Raw genomic sequence first — 6,000 nt, forward strand, 5'->3', positions numbered from 1 at the left:
TATTTGAGGTATTTTTGGGTAAAAACATGCACACGGGTCCTGTAAGATAAGGCACAAGTGACACGGGTCGTGTAGGAAGGTTTAGGAGGGTTTTGGAGGGTTTTCTTGATGATGGTGCTGACACGGGGCGTGTTGGATTTAGCCTTGGATTTAACACAGGGCGTGTTGAAGTGATGATCTTGACACGGGGCATGTTGGATTTAGCCTTGGACTTAACATTGGGCGTGCTGATGTACAGAAGCAAGCAGAAGGCAACACAGGGCGTGTCAGATATAAGGCATGCTGAACACGGGGCGTGTTCACGCAGGAGGCAATTTCAGGATTTTTGTGATTTGAAGATAAGTTTTGTTTGTGATGTTTTGGCTAGGGTAATGGTGTTATGGTGTTTTGAGGATGTTTTCAAGGTTGTTTAGAGTTTGGAAGGAGGTTGATATAAGGTGGTAATGGTGGTGAAATTTCTATGAAGATGATGATGAATAATGATGGGTTATGTGGTTGATCTTGATGCAGAAGGTTTTGGGTTGTTTCTTGGTTGTGTTTTGGTGTTTTGATGTAAAGAAAGTGTTTGGTGGTGTATGATGTGATGAACAAAGGTGGTGAAGATGAAGAACCTTAAGTTTCAATGAAGAAGATGAAGATGGTTGATGGTGTTCTTCATTTCATTGTTGATGATCTTGATGTTCTTCACTTCATTGTTGTTTGATCTTGGTGTTCTTCATTTTCTCCAGGGATTTGTCTTTGTTCTTGAAGAAGATGAAGATTGGTGATGTTCTTGGGAGTGTTTGTAGGAAGTGTTACAAGTTAGAAAAATGAACACACACACACACATACATACATACTCACGTGTACTTATATACATGAATAAATATCTTCTTCTAGTGCACTTGAGTTTAAGTGAAAGAGTATGGCTGCAAGTTGTGGTAGAGTAGGAGGCAAAAACGTGGGTCTTCATTTAGCTTCTTATTTCCAAAATTTTTCTTTGTTTGACTTTTCCATTTGTTGACTTTTCAACCAAAGATATATATATATATATATATATATATATATATATATATATATATATATATATATTGTTGAAGCTGTTCAGTCACATAGCTAAATTTTCTCGTCTATGCGTTTTCTTTCATTCGCGTGTTTTTGTATTTTCCGTTTGATCACACATTTATGCAACCTGAAATAACTGATAGTATTTGTTAGATCATACAAAAACAGTTCGTCTTATTTCAGTGATGGTCACATACAAGGTTACGTACAAAAACATTTTTCAACAATTTCCCCCTATGTGATTATTGCTGAAATATGGACAGGTATATTATCATCACATTGACAGTTTAACTTTTGAAGATTCGAGATAAAATATTTGTCAATAGATAAGATATATATAAAACCATAGTAATTGATTTGAAAGTTTGTGACTTGGTTTAACATATCTTATGTAAAAGATTTTCAGAAATTTTGTTTCTGAATCAAAGTCTCGGGTTCGGTTATCAAAGGGTAGCCATATATGTATCTAAAGAAATTTCCTAAGATTTTATAGCATTATTAATGACAACAAGTGGTTTAACAGGTTGATTCAGATGAGCGCTCATAGGTATAGCTCACACTTCACTTGGGTGTCTGGTTGTTCTGGCAGCAGAACAAGTTAATGATCAATAAAAATGAGTGATATCTCTCTCTGACGACTCACACTCATATTGGAGGTGTTCAGCTATGCTTTTCCTGAAATTCACTTAGTCTCATTATTAGATAATCAATCACATAAGACTGGTTTCGGCATTACTCGGTGGGTTTCTTCATTCATGCCATTTAAAGTTCACTCTCTCTCCGTCGGGAAATACATGTAGAGGGGTTTAGCAATTTTCAAAGTGCAGTGTGCAACTAAGATTCTTCAGTGATGAAGGCTACAGTATCCCGGGAAATTTAATGTTGTTGTAGCTTCTTCTTCGATGGTATTTTGTTTGTTGATCAATATCGATTTATTATAAAAAGATAATTTGTTTTAGCATCGAGAATTTGCTACATTTGAGAAAATTGGATTTTGTAAGAATATCTGTCTTGCGGGATTAAGATATCTAGCTTCTTTTGTGAAAAATGGTTAAAGCTAGATCACAGAATCTTATGATGTTTGTTTTGAAATAACCATTTGGTTGAAAAGTTTGTTTGAAAATACCAAATGTAGAATATTTTTGTTTTCTTTGGTATTTCTTCGGTGAATGATTTGCCCTTTTTGTTGATTCGTCTTTATCTTGATTGATCTTTGAAGATTGGATGTGGATAGATCTTTTTTTCTTTCATAAGTGATTGTTGAAATCCTTTTCGTTTCGTCTTTTCTTGTTGATGGATCACGGGATCTCAAGAGTTCATTTATGATTGGCTTATATCTAGGTAGGGATTGGTGGCATAAAAGACAGTTTGTCTAGTATGTAAGAAATGAATGTATCGTCCCTGGTCATTTTGATATCTAAGAAAAAATGAGACTGTGACAAGGTATAATCGGATATACCTTATAAGCAATAGTGAGACACCTAAGCTCATAAGAAATGAATTCCACAATGATATAAATTGACGAGGCACAAATTCTCACAAGGGTTTTTGTTTTCATCTGAACCTTCTAACCTTATGTCCCTTGATTGTTTAAAATAGTCAATAATGAAATAAAATCGAAGGAAATAAAGTTATATACATTATGAAAAGTAGGAGATTTGAACCTTCACTCCAATTGAGAATCAATATGACTTAAAATCTTCATCGAGCATAAGCATCTGAAAATTAAGTCAAGAGACGATTAATCACAAGGTTCTATAAAAGCTTATTATGGCAAGTATTTTATTATCTTTTTGAAGATTTGTTTATCTGAATGTTTTTGGAAATTTTGGTTATTTGAATGTTTTGGTATTTTTGAAAAGAAGGCAATTTTCAGTTGTTTTTGAATTTTCTTTTTGAATAAAAGTAAACACACTTTTATACAAACAAAAAGTAAAAGTTTAAGGATGGATGTTATTTGGATTTAACATTCCTAGACGTCCTAGCAAGTATTGAAACTTCGTTTCATCGAGAGCCTTAGTGAAGACATCGGCAATTTGATCTTCGGAGTTGATGAAGTGCAATTCGATATGACCCTTTTGAATGTTGTCTTTGATAAAGTGATATCGAATGTCGATGTGCTTTGTCATGGAATGGTGAACGGGATTGTGAGAAATGGCAATTGCACTAGTTGAGTCAAAAAAAATATGGGAATTTGTGGGATTTTGAAGCCATAGTCACGCAGTTGAGTTTGCATCCATATGACTTGTGAACAACAACTGGCGGCAGCGACATATTCAGCTTCTGTTGTTGATGTGGACACACAAGTCTGTTTCTTTGAAGTCCAACTCACTAGTCTACCTCCTAGGAATTGACAGCTAACAGATGTACTCTTCTTATCTAGCTTGCATCCTCCGTAGTCTGAGTCAGTGAAAGCGTTCAGCTAAAAATAAGATTTAGCTAGATACAAAGGTCAAGTTTGGGAGTGCCTTTAAGGTATTTGAAGATGCGTTTCACAGCAACTACATGGGATTCCATAGGATTTGCTTGGTATCTAGCACAGACACATGTAGAAAACATGATGTCAGGTCTACTAGCAATGAGGTATTAGAGTGATCCGATCATTCCACGATATCTTTTCTGATCAACGGGTTTGCCATTTAAGTCTGCATCGATTTTGTATCCAAAAGCCATTGGGGTTTTTGCGGTATTGGATTTGTCCATTGAAAATCAAGTGAGTAGGTTTTTGACATAATTCTTTTAGTTGATGAAAATGCCATCAGTTGACTGTTTGATTTGAAGTCCGAGAAAAGTAGTCATCTCCCCAATCATGCTCATTTCAAATTTTCTCTTCATTAAATTTGCAAACTTAATACTTAAAGATTCATCAGTAGAACCGAAAATAATGTCATCAACATATATTTGTATGATTAACACATGTTTATTAAATATTTTACGAAAGAGGGTTTAATCGATTGAACCTCTTTTAAAACCTGATTCTTCGAGAAAGGCTGACAACGTCGCATACCAGGCTCGGGATGCTTGTTTCAAGCCATAGACAGCTTTCTGCAATTTAAAGCTGTGATCAGGAAATTTGGAATCTTCGAAACCTGGTGGTTGTTGGATGTATACTTCGCGATCTATCTCTTCGTGTAGGAATGCACATTTAACGTCCATTTGGAATATTTTGAAGTTCTTATGTGCAGCATATGCAAGAAAGATGTGAATTGCTTCAATTCTAGCAACTGGAGCATATGTTTCATCGTAGTCGATTCCTTCTTCTTGTGAATATACTTTGACTACAAGACGTGCCTTTGTTTCGACAAATGATTCCTTGATCGTCAGTCTTGTTTCTATATACCCATCTTGAACCTATAACAGTAACATCGGGTGGAGTAGGAACAAGATTCCATATGTCGTTTCTTTCAAATTCTGCTAACTCTTCTTGCATAGTTGTTACCCAATCTGGATCTTTTATAGCAGAATGTATAGTTTTGGGTTCAGTCACGGATAAGAAGGCTCCAAATAAACATTCATTTGTGGATGCGGCTCTAGTCTGAATGCCTAAGTTGGGATCTCCGATGATTTGGTCTGTTGGATGATTTCTGGTCCACTTTATTAAGCGATTCTCTTCCGCTATAATAATTGTAGTTTCAGTATCCCATTGTTCTTCTTCGGGTGTTTCATCTTGGAATAGGTTTGAAAGTTCCCCCATAAATGATGCATCAGGATTGTTTTGGCTATTTGGGGATTGGGTATTGAAAGGAGGATTTGGTGTTTGTTCCAAGGAGGAAGTATGTGGTGGTGGTTCCCCCTCGAATTGATCTGCATCATTTTGGTTTGTTTGTGGAGTTCCTTCAGTGGGTGTTCCTGTAGGATCAATTGAAGTAGATAGAATTTCAGAATTGTAAGCAGTTTCTGGTTGTTCAAAAAGTAAATCAAGATCGATTTTAATGTCTATGTCAAGAGAAGGTGTTTGTTGAAATTGGATTTTGAAAAATATTTTCAATCATTTTTTAACCAAAAGGTTCACGATCCAATTTCCTGACATAAAATTCATCGAAATGAACATCGGTACTTTCTTCAATTACTCTAGTACGTTTGTTTAGTACTCGATAAGCAGCTAAAGAAAACGAGTAACCAAGGAAAATTCCTTCGTCCGACCTTGATTCAAATTTTGAAAGGTGATATTTATTATTCTTTACAAAGCATCGACAACCAAAAATATGGAAAAATTTGATGTTTGGTTTTCGGTTGTTAATGACTTCATATGGTGTTTTATGAACATGTTTATGGATTAAGTAACGATTTTGAGTGTAGCAAGCTATGGCTATTGCTTCTGCCCAGAAGTATTGTGGCAAATCAGCGAAGATAAGCATTGATCTTGCAGCTTCACATAGAGTTTGGTTCCTTCTTTTGACAACGCCATTCTATTGTGGAGTGTATGGGGCTGAGAAGTTATGTTCAATTCCTTTGTCTTTGAGAAATGAATCTAGAGTATTGTTTTTGAACTCTAAACCATTATCACTTCGGATTCTTCAAACAGGTCGTTTGAGCTTCAGTTCGATTTGTTTGATGAAGTTGATCAGCTCTTCAGGTGCTTTTGATTTTAGTCTTAAGAAAAAGACCCAGGTAAAGCGCGAGAAACCATGAACGACAACAAGAACGTACTTATTCCCTTGTATGGTTTGGGTTTCGGATACACTAGATTCTGAGATGCTTTTGTGAGTGGATTTGGAAAGTTTTCCTTTTTCACATGCGGCACAAAGAGTTTCGTTATCTAGCTTCAGAAGTGGTAGCCCTCGAACAAGATCATCGCCAATTAATTTGTTGATGTACCCGAAGTTTAGATGGGAAAGGCGGTGGTGCCATAACCAACTAATATCTGTTGAGGCTTTAGATAGCAGACATATATCAGTTTTACCGTAGATAAGATCCATGTCAAGCGGATACATATTTCCGGCACGATCAGAATCA

The sequence above is a fragment of the Lactuca sativa genome, chromosome 1 (genome assembly GCF_002870075.4).
Source record: "Lactuca sativa cultivar Salinas chromosome 1, Lsat_Salinas_v11, whole genome shotgun sequence".
NCBI lineage: Eukaryota > Viridiplantae > Streptophyta > Magnoliopsida > Asterales > Asteraceae > Lactuca > Lactuca sativa.